The sequence below is a fragment of the Ixodes scapularis genome, unplaced genomic scaffold (genome assembly GCF_016920785.2).
Source record: "Ixodes scapularis isolate PalLabHiFi unplaced genomic scaffold, ASM1692078v2 PGA_scaffold0__279_contigs__length_252992795, whole genome shotgun sequence".
Lineage (NCBI taxonomy): Eukaryota > Metazoa > Arthropoda > Arachnida > Ixodida > Ixodidae > Ixodes > Ixodes scapularis.
Window position 1 is genome coordinate 189,599,575 of NW_024609835.1, and position 15,946 is coordinate 189,615,520.

The 15,946-nt window shown below is 42.3% G+C and overlaps 1 pseudogene; it reads right to left on the bottom strand.

Annotated features, from left to right (window-relative positions):
• Positions 1-3,858: 3,858 nt before the first annotated feature.
• Positions 3,859-7,747, bottom strand: LOC120841756 (annotated as a pseudogene).
• Between the last annotated feature and the right edge of the window lie 8,199 nt (positions 7,748-15,946).

The following is a 15,946-nucleotide window of genomic DNA, read 5'->3' on the forward strand; positions in this document are numbered from 1 at the left end:
AAGTTTTCCGCTAAATTTAGCGGGGAAATTTTCTCGTTAGATTTAGCGGGGAAATTTTTCGCTAGATGTAGCGGGGAAATTTTTCCGCTACGTTTAGCGGGGAAAGTTTCCTGCTAGATATAGCGGGAAAATTTTCCCGCTAGATTTAGCGGGAAAATTTTTCCGCTAGATTTAGAGGGGAAATTTTTCTGCTAGATTTAGCGGGGAAATTTTTTCTCTAGATTTAGCTTGGAAATTTTTCCGCTAGATTTCGCAGGGAAAGTTTTCCGCTAGATTTAGCGGAGAAATTTTTCCGCTATTTAGTGGGGAAACTTTCCCGCTAGAGATAGCGGGGAAATTTTCCCGCTAGATTTAGCGGGGAAAATTTTCCGCTCAATTTAGCGGGGAAACTTTCCTGCCAGATTTAGCGGGGAAATTTTTCCGCTAGATTTAGCGGGGAAATTTTCCCTAGATTTAGTGGGGAAATTTACCCATAATGCACCGTGCGGTTACGCCGACGGCGACGCCGCTCAAACCGGAAACGGGCGCCTAAGAGCTACGCTCTAGAAATAACCTCCCTCATGACGTCCTTGGTTGCTTGAGTGGCCGTGAACTAGAGAAGGGGTAGTGAGCTCATCAAGTGCTCACGGCTGTCGCACTTCGTGTCGACGGCGAGAGAGGGCGTCACTAAAACGTGTTCTGGGTAGGCTGTATGCAGCCGGCTGCCGGAGACGCTCTCATTGAATTTGCTGCGTGATTAAACACTAATTCGGCATGACACTTCATTGGCCAAAAACGACAGCAAAGACGGCGTAAAGAAAAGTTCAGAATGAGAGCCACTTTGCTCTGCCATACCGCCAAACGGCCAAACCGCAAGACAAAGCTTCTCGCCGAAGGCCTCCGGAACGCTCGGAGCCGGTCGGATCCTCCTGTTTATACGACCGCAGCGCCGCCGCGTACATCCGGGACCTTTCCGTGTCGGCGCCTGATCCAACTACTCCTTTCTAATGTGCGCCGCCTTTTCCACCGCTTGGTGGCGGGTATGTCGACGGGTCATTTCTTGTTTCCGCACTTTATACTGCATTCGTTTCTTTTCTAACTAAAATAGTGAACATAAACTACTTTTATAACTAAGCGAAACGGTTCGCGCCACTTATATTTTGTATTTCGACTAAAAAAAAGCTTTTTAGCGGCTCTGACCAGTATTAAGCTCAGGACCAAAGACGTCGCATTTTGCGCGCTTTCGGTACCGCAGGTCGCCCTCGTCGGTGGAGGAGGTTTCCGCGTCGTCCGGTTAATATATGACGCGCTGATAATTAGTTACTCTCTCCGTGCCCGCTGCTTGCCCGAACCCCAAGAGACGTGGAAACCGCAAAAAAGGTAGAGGCTGAAACATGACTGCAGGGCCCCCGTAAGCATCTTTTTAGGCTGTGCGAAGCCTACGGTTTTTTTTTTGCCAGAAATTAACATAAACTACACGAGCTATGTACAAAAGAAAAGATCGTGACACATGATTTATATGTTGTATTATGTAGATCTGTAATGAATATGTTGACATGGCAGTTGGTAAGTTTTGCCTCCTCTATATTTACTAATAGCAAAAATGTCCAACTTAGGTTTTGGTCATTACCAGATTGGGAAAACAAATTTTCGCAGAGAAAAGCAAACGGATTTTGGTATTAAAATATGTGCCTGGCATTTATTTTCAAATTACCACAGACTACCATAGCCAAACAGCAGTGAATGGAAACACTTATAAACATGCTCACATACAATTTTCACAACAAAGACAATATATGAAAATTTATTAAAAGTTATTACACGAAACAAACTTAAAAGACAAAACATGAAACTTATGAAAAGGGATCACACTAGCCAGTTTTAATAACAACGACAGTACACAAAAAATTTATTACTTTAAGCACTCGTCTGAAATATATGTATACAACACTAATATATACATATACAACACTGAATGTTTACAAGAGGTTTAAGGGGAGACTGAGAGTGTATTTATGGTCTACAAGGCTTTTATTTGCACATGACATATCACAACACGACCACCCAGAACACAATTTGTGGCTCCAAATTCGTATCCTTTCCACCCAAAAACAACGAATCGAGAACTCGCCGGTTTGATTCGTACTCACTCTCTTCTCCGTGGTCACGTGACGATTTCTATGGTGGAGACGCAACCACAAAATATAATCAAAGTCATGAATCGTCGAAAGGATACACTCAATATTAAAAATATAAGAGAAATTTGATACCCATTTTCTGTGGCTTCTGAAAAGCCACCAATATGTTGACTGAAGAAAAAAAAAGGTTGCACAGCCATGTGACTCCCGCCAACCCTCCTTCTCTGTATTTCCTCTTCTTCTCCAGTCCAGTTTCATTTCTGAGCAGTTGCATTTTTTTAACTATTCAAAATATATGCGACGCTTTAGTGAGATATTGATAGGTAGTCTTCTGACACCTTAATAAATCGCCATACAAAAATAAAATAGACATTTTGGGGGTTGTCAGCGTTCCGTTAAGTATGAATGTAGCTCGAAACAATCAACAAATGTTACGTGAAAGTTAATTATCTAATAAACAAAGTAAAACTCAAGAAATACAAAAAGAGTCGTTTACATGATCAGGAAACATGATACAAAGCACTCGGGCAGTACAAAACACCCAAGTTACCGAATGCTGCTTGCAGCGACATGCATACCGATGCTTCAGCTGCCACACTTTTGGCTGTCCCGACCACTCTCCAAGAGCCGCTGGTTTTATTTCTCACTAGAATACGCATTCGTGTCGTCAAGAAAGTTGAAAGGAGCACTTCACTAATTCCACGACAAGTCCGGAAGCAGTTCCCCAGTAGCAACTGCTGCTTGGGAACTGCTTGAACAGTGGATTGCAAGTTGGACACTATGAACTTATTTGGTATAAGGCCTTCTTGGTTGCTGCGTATATAGCCTTCCGCAGTCTCAAACAGCCTGTAGTACTGCAGGCCAAACTACTGCTAGTGTCAAGCTCTCCTTGTTATACGACTTCAGCAATGTGAGTTTGTTCGCTCTAGTTGTTCCAGTTATGGCTGCCCTACAGCTTTCACACCAGTTCTTTTTCTTGATTGGTGCCACAAAATATGCCGCCAGGTACTCAAGAGATTCTTGTTCTGGATTATCTAGACCAAGAAAAGCTGGAGGGGAAGCAACACTACTTTTTTTTGGTTGTCTTTTCATTTAGCTTTATGCCGGCCAGAAGGAAGCAATCGTCTTCGGTATAGCTGCCATTTTTGCTTGGGCGTATGGACTGAGCCATCGTAGCGGCACGAAGTGTGCTTTTGAACTACATCACATGAGTCACTGGGTTTTCTCACCGCAGGTTTGAGAACAAGTTCTCGACCGCATCCTGACTGAAGCAGCTCAGGAAAACAAACCTGAAGTCGTAGCTTTCAAGGAGAAGCTTATGTACCTCCAAGACAGACGTGGTAGCGAGGATGAATCCAGTCTGTGTTGGCTTCCATGCAATCGTTCCTCCATCAACAATAGAGAGTTACTCAAAAAGTTGAATAATCTCCACTATAAATGCAACTGCCTTGCCATACTGTACATCATCAAAATGACTGAGAGCCAGTTTGGTCGTTCTTAAAGTCATAAGGCGAAACCACCTGAACATAGTTTCGACAAACCACGCAGCTGTTACTGCTGACTTCTCCAGCGTTCCGTCATCCACTAGTAAACGCAACGCAGCGCCTGTGCCACTGTTCAGCAAACTGAATGCTGGTCCCACTTTCATTTCATCGTAGTGGTTAGGATTCACGCAGGAAGGCTTCAATTGGAGAGACAGCTTCAGGTCTGCCTTGTCGATTTCTGCAAGCTTTTTAATAGGCTAGATTGACACCTGGTCTCCTGGAAGTCCAAGTCTTTTTACAACTTCCTCGGGCACAAAGAATTTGTGATCCTTCGTCAAGTGATTCTTTAAGTTCCTAAAGAGCTGCGAAACATCTGCCATGAAATGCAGCTTCCTGGTCTTATCGCATGGGTGGGGACTTGAAGTTTTTGTTTGCTGTGCTTTCCAACAGCTATTCCGAACGATTTCCAAAGGCCCTGGTTTCCGCCACAGGTATCTGTAAAAACTACATCTATAATAAAGTAAATTGCTTAAGAAGCCTTTATAATCCCGAGTATAAAGTCTGCCACAGTCTTGGCATGGAGCGAGCAACCAGTCAAATGATAGGCGATAGTTTGTTTCCAGCGCGTACTTACTCCACCAAGCGTAAACACAAGCCCGTGAGTGGCCAAACCATGAGCTGGCACCGTTCCATCTGCTAGAGGAAGGGTGGGGGGCCCAAGCACCCTGCCAGATAAGGCTTCATAGGCCAGTCCTCGTTTGAGTTGAATTGCGTGGAGTATCAGTGTGGCGTGACATTAACCTGCAAATAGTAAAATTGTAAGTGGACTGATTCAAACAATAATGCATGTGGCCGCAACAAGTATCAATGGTCAAAGCAAGAGGCATATCTGTACATACCTTTAAAGGGGTACTGACACATCAAAATAATATTTTATTTTATTATCCGAAACGACTGAAAATGATGCCGGGACATTACGCTCAAAATGTGAACCTTGGGAATTCAGTATTTCTGGATTAAAAAAGAACAATTTCCAAATGCCTAATTCAAAGTTCCCGCGCGATCCGCGCCAGTGCAGTGAGTCAAATTTTGCGGTCTCCTGCGACTCGACTTTCTTTTGGACCTCGGCTCCACGCTGTGAAGCAAAGCGCCGCAGCTACCGCGACTCGAAGCGAGGAGGAGGTGAGCAGGCGGGATAGAAGGGTGCCGGCGCGGGGAAAAACCGGTTTCTTCCCCGACTCGGCGATAAGCCTCTGCTCGAGCGCCGCCAAGTTTTCCGAGGGAGGATATAAATCCAGGAAACGATATTACACCGCAATCTGATTTTTGGTATTTCAAAAAGAAAGGCCGTATTGCGTTCGCAATTGCGTCAAAAAACATGTCTTACGATTGCCGTTCTTAAATGTTATAGAAATGTCGCCTACAAAGCTTTTAAATTTTTTTATTTTTGAAATCACCGATCAAAAGAAGCGGGGAGGTGAGCGCGGAAGATATAAACGCCAAAGATAAAAAGGCGCGCGCGCGGGCGCGCGGAAGAGTTCTTTTTCTAGATGCGTTTTTTTTTTTTGCGTGTCTATGACTACAACTTGCATCGTTTTAGACAATAAAAAAGAATACGACCTTTGGGGTGTCAGTGCCCCTTTAATGCAAGATACGCCATAATGTCATGAAGTAACTCCAGAGCACACTTGTACCGTTTTAGGCGACGTTGCAGCGTACGTTCTGAGGGCAAAGGTTGCCGAAGTTCCTTTACAACATCGTAGCCCCGTGCTCTGCAGAAGAGTCTTACTTTTAAGGCTTTCATAATCGTCATCTTATTCAATCGAGTTCCCCTCATTGTGTTTTCTTCAGGGCATTGCATTTGGTCCTCATTCATGTACTTTTTTAGTCCAGCAGTAAGGCGCTGTTTCGCCGCAAGTGCTTGGCATCTCTGTTTCTGTGCTAGTCTGAGCCTCCGTTGTGTAGCCTGGAGTTCAGTCTCGAGTTCTTTTAGCCGCTTCAGTAGAGCCACTTGTGTGGATGAGGCAGTGAAACAAGTTATATCTGATGTAAAGCACTTCACCCCGAAGACTCAGTAAGAGAATGGTCACAGAACAAATTCAGACTAGGCTTACAGGTTGTTGCGTGGATTTGGTTGGAGTTGCAGGATGTCTCGGCACTTGACCTCTTCTTAGCTGCACAGTACACGTAAATGCGGTGAGCACCAAAAAAAAACGTAGTGAGAGAACCATTACACTGCACGTAAACCAGCTAATCTTACCTGTTGTTGAGGGGATATAAACGGTTGTGCAGGATGTCTCGGCACTAGACTTCTCCGTAGCCGCGCAGAACACATAAACGGTCTGAGCAACCAAAAAACGTAGTAAGAGAACCAGTACGGCACGTAAACCAACTAAGCTTACCTGTTGTTGCGCGTATATGGTCGGATGTAGAGGATTTCTAGGCACTTGACCTCTTCGTAGCTGCACAGAACACATAACTGGTGTGAGCACCCAAATACGGAGTAGGAGAACCTTTACGGCATGTAAACCAACTAAACTTACCTGTAGTTGCGTGGATATGGTCAGACGTGCAAGATGTATCTGCACTCGACCTCTTCGTAGCTGCGCAGAATGCATAAATGATCTCAGCACCCACAAGACGCAGTACGAAAATCGTTACGACACGTAAGCGAGCTAAACTTACCCAGTGTTGCGTGGTCTTGCTCGAATATGCAGTATGTGTCGGCACTAGACCCCTCCGTAGCTGCACAGAACGCACAAATGGTGTGAGCACCCACAAGATGCAGTAAGAAAATTGTTATGGCACATAATTGACTAAGCTTACCTTTTGTTGCGTGGACTTTGTCGGATCTGCAGCACGCCTCGACATTTGTGCTCTGCGTAGCTGCACAGAACACATAAATGGTGTCAGCATCCAAAAGACGTAGTAAGAAATTTGTTACAGCACGTAAACAAACCACGCTTACCAGTTGCTGTGGGGTCTGACTGCGACGTGCAGGATCTCTTGGCACATGACCTCTCTGCAACTGTACAAAACAAATAAACGGTGTGAGCACCCACAAGACGTCGTAAGAGATGGGTCACAAGACAAACATACCGAACGTATCTGTTGCTGCGTGGTCTGGCTCGAATGTGCACTCATCTTTAACACCTGACCTGGCCTTGGCTGCATAGAAGACATGAACGGCATGAGCACGCATTTCATGAGGAGTCAAAATGCTTTTGACTATTGATCTAGTAGGTAAGACAGCAGGGACTGATTGAAGAATGTCATCTTGGTCGAGATTATGTACATACCAGAATCATCCTCTCTGATTCGTTTGCGCGGTGTTTTTTTTTTTTTTTGCTTTTGGAGTTGGCCGATCGGAGGAGATGCTAGGTGTAGCATGTTGTTTCAGTTTTTTTTTCTTTATTTGTGTTCAAGATAATGAGTGGTTCAAACTCATCAACATTGAAGTGATCCTATAAAGAAAACTAAAAAAAGGCATTCAGGAAAGAAATTTCTGCTTGAGATCGGTACGCTTCATTTCTTAGTGGCCCACAATTATAAAAAAACAAGACAATGTACGCGAAAATAATGACACTGTGAATGGGATAGCAACACACTGTCGTAAGGGACCGGCTCACAATTCTTAGGAATTTAAGATCTGCGTACAGCGTCGGAAATGGTTCGCATTGCTGAAGCAGTATGCATTTTCTGACCAATCTGCTCGTACCGATACGATTTGGTACAATGTGCGATCGGCAATACTCCGGCTGCGGGCAAAATTTTCATTCCTTTTTTACTTTTTTTTTCACACGCTCTTTAAATCCTGCATTCGCGACCAATATTGCGCTAGGAAGTGTGTATTTAAGTACAACGTGAGACTTAGCGAAAAAACACACTCTCACGATCAATTCATATAAAAGAATCACTCAATTTCGCTAAGCCTATTGCTGTGTTAAGTCTCCAAACCATTTTATAAGTTCACGTTACTCACCTCACCCACTTTTGTCCCTGTCGTGGGTGGAAATTCTTCCTTCGGATTCGGTGCAACTACACTTTTCTTCTTGTGGTGTTTTCTTTTCGCACGAGGAATCCAGAACAACTTCTTGCCATGACCTTCGCGTGCTGCATGCAGTTCACGGCATAGCAAACAGGCATATCGGCCGTTCGACAACGCAACTCGTGGCGAAAGAAAAAACGAGCATCCAGCTACAAAAAGAAACGGAAAGCTGCACGACCAACGACAAAAGCGAAACTGGCACGAACCTCTAAACAAGTACAGGTTTGTACGACGTAACGTGAGGCCGGCGTAGCTTGCGACGCAGCTGTCGACGAGACACACGAGACACGGGGAAAATCTGCTGGCTGGATCCTTCATGGCTGCCAAAGAGGTGGAACGATAGGAGAAGGTCACGTGCCCTACACCGGCCTACCGCTGAGCTGGGCGGCATGATCAAAGCTTGTCGCTACTTTTCCAGTCTATAGGTACCTTATGGGAGGCGAGTGGCGGGAGAGGGGAGGGAGTACTGCACGTGCATGGAGCGTCTATGAGCAGTTTCGAAACTGAGCTAATCTAATAACATTGAACACACATGACGTCATGTGACGTCATGTGACGTCACGTGACACGCAACGCTACCTACTAGGCCACGCACAAACGCTTGCGCAGCTTGGGAAAGAGCGCGGGTTGATATGAGAATGCTTTGCGAACGGGGCCCGATAACCTTATAGCGTTCCACCCTTAAAGACGAAGCTTAAGCTTCTTCCAAGTTCTATTGCTCGTGGTATGAAATATAAAACTGAGCATTAATAAATATGTACAGCCCTGAAGGACCGGTTCAAAATAACGTCTGAATTAAGTCTCTTAAAACAGGCGAATTAAAAATATTATTGCAAATAATGAACAAAAATGTGCAAACAAGAAAGCTACAGAGCGGATCAAAAATTCATATAAATATAATCACCGAATGACACTTAGAATGTGGCGATAGCTTTCCGCGTATTTATTGCCGTCAGCGGAGCCCAGTCCCGATAAAATAAGATACTTGAAGAGTGCGCTTAGGCGCAAGTCCGCTCAGTAAACGGTGTAACCAACGTCGGGAGAAATAACTCATTTCGAGGCGAAATACACGTATGTTCCTATTTTCTCAAGTTTCATAATTGACGGACTCGTGATATTAAAATAAACGCGACTCATTTTGAGGGCCTCGTTTTGAAAGTTTCAATTAAAAATAGGCCTGGGTGTGCTTCTACTATATAGATACGTCAGTGGAGTGATATGGTAGAAAGACCGTCATCACATTAGGAGAAGACTACACGTATAAAATCAGAAGCCAATTTTGAGCCGATATTCTGCTGCATGATATTCTACAGCCCTATGTAAGAAAATAGCCTTCAACGCAAAGGATCTTTTATCCGAATGACATTTCACGTATAGGTCATCGCCACATTATAGACCTAGGTCATCGCCACATTATAAGCACACTGAACAAGACAAACACCGATGAACCAGTTAGCAGAGATAAATATGGTCGCCCCAGGGACTTATGCTTTCGGGTGTCTGTGACGATGAACTTGTCACTGACGACTTTTCCAACCGCTGATTATACAAAACGCCATCTTTTTTTATTTATAAAATTGTTCGCGTTTATCAACGCATCTTTAGTTGAAATTAGTGTTTACTACACAGAAGGATCTAAGCATAAAAGTATATATTCAGAATACGAGCAGGATTATTTTGGTGCTTACAGATTTGTTTTAGAGAAGCCGTAAACGCTACACTAATGCTTAATATGGAGAGGAGGTATACGGTCAGGGTGACATAATTAAGTGGGCAAATTATTACAATATTTCAGTAATTACTAGAATTTATTTTAACAATATCTTAGCGAAAATCTGGCTTCTGTTACAAACATGTTCGGCGTCATCGAAAACTAGTAAATTAGTCAATTTTGTAAGTAATGTGAGCGCGTGGATAGAGCCATACTGCTCTAAACTTACAACTTGTGCAACAGGCATAAGGCTGGCGGCACAAAAATGCGAATATTAAGAGACAGAAAACCTTCACGGCCGCGTTTTGTCACCTCTAGACTTCCCTTTGATGAACCATAGGTAACTTTAGCTCATCCCAATTTATTTAGAGGCATTAGGTATTTCCCAATTTTACTGATTTGGCGGTTTTCCATGACTTTTAGCAAAGTTGTGTCTATAACCATTTTTTGTTTATTTATAGAATCTGTTAGCCGTGATGCCAAAAGAAATCTAGTCATATTTAAAAAAAAAACATAATTCACGTGACGAACAAAACATAAAATATATGGTTACTCACGAAGACTATAAGCAGTTGAAATTGTTTTTTAAATGATACGACGTCGCTACGATTCACACCCCATGCAGAAAGCGTGTTCAACCGATCTATACAGCGAAAAAACAATATCTGAAGCAATTTTCGGTGTACTAATAGGGTTGAATATCCAAATTATGATTTGTATTATGTAGTATAGCTCCGGGAACTGTAGCAAATGTTAAGTGTCAAGCTTGTAGTATTCCGAACCACCTGTAAAAAGACAAAAAAAATGTTTCATACTATTTTGTGATTATATTTGTCTCAACAATGTTTAGGTTCGCTCGGGACTATAGATTAGTCGCGGAGTATGAGACTTATAACTATTGTGCCTTCTTTTATATTTTTTTATACTGCAGTAAATAGTACTGGTAAAAGGCTCACACACTGGATCTGCATAGCCGATGGTTAGTAAAATTCGACACTCCAAAAAACATTAACCTCTAGACTCGCATGCTCCAACTTTGTTCTTAGCGTCCACAAATTTTATATGCTTTTTACATAAAAGTCCAATATGGGAGTTTCAGTTTAGAGTGGAGTTGAGGTGCTCTCCGAGGTACTTTTATTCATTAACATTATTCAGCACAATGATTTAAATACAGTGGACAAATTCCAAGCTACATTTCTTTCCCATTGCATTCATGTACACAGTATTCTTTATAAGAAGTTACGTCTTCCAGTAAGCGCACAAGGTTTATATTTGTAGGCATATTTTTTTTAGATGTTTCTGATCCTGGTCAAAGTATCTACTAGGAATCTATAGTGTTATCTGCAAAGTGCGTCAAAGTTACCGCAGGATTGAATTCGTCATTCATGTCGCTGATATATATGATAAGAAGGAGCGGGCCGAGCACCGAACCCTGCGAAACACAGGTTAGTGCTGGTAATGAGGTGTTTTTTTTTTGTTTTGAAGACAAAAAATAAACTGTTCCCTTTCTAATAAGTATGTTTCCAACTAATGAACAATTTTCTGTTCATTAAATTGCGACTGAGCTTGTGCCACATTTTGGTTGCGATACGCGTTCAGAAGCCTTGGTGAAATCTAAAAACAGTACATCCGTCCATCCCCGGTTATGTACATTTCTATTAAAGTCTTGAAAATATTTTTTTTTATTTTAGTAGTTCGAGAACTCCCTTGCTTACATCAATAATGATGAGTGCAAGAAATATTATTAGTTTCCACAAAATCTATGAAATGCTTAGATATTACGTGTTATAACGTTTCGGAGCATGTGCTAGTGAGTAATATGGATCGTTAGTTGTTCAGAGTTGTTTTATCGCCTTGTTTATAAATCGGAATCACCTTGGCACATTTCCAATCTCGTGGAATCATTCTTTTGATACGAGTAAGCCTGAAAAGGCTGAGCCGATAGTAGGAACATCATTTGGCATGCCTTTGTAAAAACATACTTGTAATCTTGGCTGGTTCAGAAGCCAGCCAAGATTAAGTCAAGTCAAGATTAAGATTAAGAAGTAAATTAAACAACTTTGGTGATTTACGTCTACGTTTGCAATACTGAAAAAAAACATAAAAAGCGTGAAGGGAACCCTCGTTTCTTGTGGAAACTGAGGCCGTATTTGTTAAAAGATAGAGGTATGTGTATGTTGACTCTCATAACAGAGATATCTTTAAGTAAACAGGATACAGATTATTTATATGGAGATCAATGCCGCAAAACGTTTTCTTAGAAGTCTTTTTGAATTTCATAAAGGAATTATTTATGTAAGAGGGCCTAGCAATTCTAACTTCGGTTTTAAATTTGAACGAAATTTTAGTCACCTTCTCTCCGCTTCCTAAAGATTGGTTTTCTGTTTTAATAAGAACAGTTTTCTCCATTACCTATGCTTCAGGCAGACACTGCTTCTTGTTATTTAGGGAATATCTTGTTAATTAATTTTCACCGTAGCTGGAACAAATCTTGTGTAACACTAAAAATAATGCCTTTGAAGTTTCACCATGGCGTCCTTAAAGAAAGGACAGGCTGAGCCGGAAATGCTCTCTAAAGTTCTGAAAATTAACATGCACAAAATCTAACATGCTTTTAACCTCTGTCTTTTAGAAATCCGGATACGAGTCTTTAAAAAATAGCTTGACTCTGTAGGGTATTTTTACAAGAAGGATGCGGTGATCAGAAATCCCATTCATAATCTCACACGGGTATTTCTGATTGGGTCATTGCATTCGTAAAAGTAGCAAGTCGAGCCAAGGATCAGTTGAACCTTGAGTTCGAGTATTTGCTTGAGAAATTTTTGTAAGAGTTTGTGAATAAGCGAAATATAATAATTCCTGTGAAGTGCCACATTTATCATTCACACTCAATGTGAAATAATCAGAGGTGGCCACCTTTGGTTTATATTGAGTGTGGGAAGGAAACAGCTTTTCAGCAATAATAATGAGTTAATAAATTTCGATGTGACAAAACAGGGTGCGATGATGTGACTCAATGTGGAAAAGAAGTGCAAGTCAACCCATTGATCGGCCCAGAGGAAGAAAGGAAGATGACGAAGAAGGGAAGTTTTGGGGAGTGCGTGCAGAGGGGGCTTGGGAGAAGACTGGCCGAGGGGACGTGCTGAGAGCGGAACGACACCATCGGCCAGGGCAATCGGCGGCCTCCTACTGTCTGACCAGCAGCCTGTTCCAGCGAGGGCAGCGAATAGAAACCTACGCTGCCCTTGGCTTCCTACAGCGCGAGCACTTGGTGCGGTAACTCTGGGGCCGCCGACGGGAGCCAACCGCTCCCGCTCCTGACTTCCAGCCACAACCGTGGACCGACAACGACAGCACAAGACACACTGCTGCACAGGGATTCAAAGACATGGTTACTGATGCGTTTTCCTTTCTTTCATTTCTTTAACTAAGTTTTCTTTTTTTGTATAAGCATATGAACTCTGATTTTTTTTTTGTAAATACAAGTTTTTATGAAAAACGAAGGACATTTTATCTTGTCAATTGTTAACCACAAAGAATCGTGTGACACAGGGATTCTATGTCTAAATAAAGCATCTGAACACTCGGAATTTCTTTTCTCTTCACATATTAATCCGGTCTGCACGAGACTAGCAGTTTTTACAAAATTACATATAGGTGGCAGGTGCGAAATTAAAATTTTCAACTGAGGTACTTAACCAAGTTTCTATAATTATCACAACTTCAGGTTCGTGCTCTGAAAATACAACTTCAAATTCAGCCCTCTTATAAGCTGCCACCTGAATTTCTGCGTTGACTTCTTAGAACTTAAAACTACTCTTCCGCATAATTTGCGTTTCGCATTTTGCCTAGTGGTAAGTGAAGCAACCAAGTCTGCTATAGTTTAGAGGCACATTTAATCACCGATTTTTTATATCTCTTCCTTTTGTGGTAATATCACGGGTACCTCTATATCTCGATTGATCTCTCAAATGTAACCTTGAAACAACATTATGTGTCCAGTCCGGGCACTTTTTTCAGCAGAGCTATCTTACGACCTCACGTTGGAATGAACGCGCGTACTGTCACAGTTACACGTGACGCTGCGCTATACTAAATTTGACAGCAATAAGTATAATCGACCCCTGAAATACAAAAAAAGGCATAGTTATGATTGAAGAGTAGGTGATGGAGGCACTTATCTACAGAAAGGTCTCGGAGGAACTTTGACCTGCACAATAAGATATCGCCAGGGTCTTTCACACTACCACAACCAAGCAAGAAAGGAAAAATAACATTGTTTTTTTTTTATAATTATGACAAGATACATCGATCTTTAATAGTATCGTAGTACCAGCAGGGGAGGAAGTGGCCGAGTGTCATTGAAACTATCAAATGGTTAAGAGAATGTTATAAAAAGATAAATACTGATGTGGAATGGTTAGCAGTTCTGGACGATTTGGCCGTGCTTAAAACCTTTTAAATTAATCATCGCAACGACCTTCAGCCAAGCCTGGCTGATAGGCTTTTAACCCCTCCATGTTAAGCAATTTCTGCTGTTTTCGGGGCACGTTATTTTTATCAATATGTGTATCATATGTAACCTGGCAATAAATAAAAAAAAAAAAAAAAAAAAAAAAAGGAAGTGGCCGAGTGGGCTAACGCGTCTCAGCTCGGAGCGTGGAGCGAAAGCTTGCGCTGGGAACCTCCTGGGTTCGATCCCCGCCGCCCCCGCCCGTTTCGATCTGGATGAGTTTCGTACCGGCACGCGTTCGTGTGATCACTAGTGCGTGATGCACGTTAAAAACCCCAGGTTAGCGGTTGTACCGCACTGGCCAAATTTCTCATCTACAGCTAAGAGACCGATTACCAGTTGAGGCGCATCTCCATCAAGGCTGTATTAACATAAAGAGCAAGCCAATTTTTTTATCGTAGTACCAGGAATACACCCGAAAATGCATTTACCTACCGAAATCAAACTACAGTTGAAAAATGGCATTGCAACAGAAAGATGTGAATACAAAATGTATTTCTGCAATTCTATCACGATGTATTAGCGTCGCGATAGCGCTTCACCTTGCGAAGCACAACACACGAATATAGATTCGCTCTCGAAGCACCCAATTTATTGGATTTCAACCTGGTGTCTTCGTGACGCCGTAACTCCTGTGTATTCATATTCTCTGGATAATTTACTGTCATTCCAGAGCTTACTTTTCTTATTTTATTTACAGTTATTACATCTATTGAAAGTTCCGCTCCGGATACTCACCGCACAGCAGACATGGGTACGGGGCCTCAAACTAGCGCTAGACTTTACAAATATTCTTCTTGAATATATTTCACAATCCCTCGTCGGATTTTCTCACTTTCTTGGGTGGTGGAAACATGCACTTGGGAGACCACAGAAACAAGAATTTGCCACTTGAGGTAGTACTGGGCGTGAGAAGAAGGCTTCCTGACTGAGACACGACTAAGCGTTTAACCATTTTGTCGGCGGTGTACATTATTCTATAGAAATCACTCGAGAACGAAACAACTTGTTTTCGCTTTGATGTCATGTTGGAGGTTCTATCACCCGTGAAAAATGTAGAGGAAAAATAAATAAACACTCAAAACGTTTTTGTGAAAAATCATTACGATTTGGTTGGAGTTCATCTGTGTAAATTTCTTTTTGACATCTTTAAACATCAAAGCTGATGTAAAAAAATTATAATTTGTTATCTTTCTTTATCTTTCGTTCTTTTTTGATGTCAGGCTATAGTGAAACTTGCCGCCGAGCGTGGGTCACCATCCAGGTCAAATTTGATGAGGGTGATGATAGTACTGGCGCGTGGTAGTATAAGGTTTAGTGCATGATACACTTGAAAAGTACCCCACGTTGGCTGTCACATGGGACAGACGAAATCGGCCATCCTACAATGTAGAACAATTTCGACACAACTCAATGTCCGGCCAATCGGTCGTTGTCTAAACACAGACAGTACAATTCGCATTTGTTCCTTATCTGGCATCAATATTTCTGGACTATACGGAGGGGGAATCCGAGTTGAAAAGACGTGCTATGAGCTGGTGGACAAAAGCTTAGGGCACAAACGAGCTGGTGGTGGTTAACCATTTTACTAAAAACCTGTGTTTCAGATTGTGTTTTTTTGTCTCTTCTCGTCCCAGTCTCGGGGTTTTTAGTAAAATGCTATGAACTATGCTCCAAGTGAAAGGTTTCAGCCCGGTATTTTCCACCGCGTTTAGTAGGTGGGATTACGTATTGCACGCTTGCGTCCCACCTTCATGGGACAATTTAGCTACAAAAGCCTTGTTTTACCTATTTACTATGTAATAAAAAGTCGATAGCCGACTGTGTCTGCGCAGCGGAGCTTTAAGTACGTAGGCCAAACACTTGCGCAGCAGAACCCATGGATGCGGGGATTACTTCTCTACTAGCCGGCTCCCACATGGACGGGAAATTTACGTGCGCGAGGTCGCAAAACCATGGTCATACCACGCGAATTAATGACTGCTGGCTATCCCTCACACTACACTGTCTAAATTTTCTCTAGCAGTGTGAACGTCGTTCCAGTTGATGAAAGCCTAATTTCAAGTTTTCCAA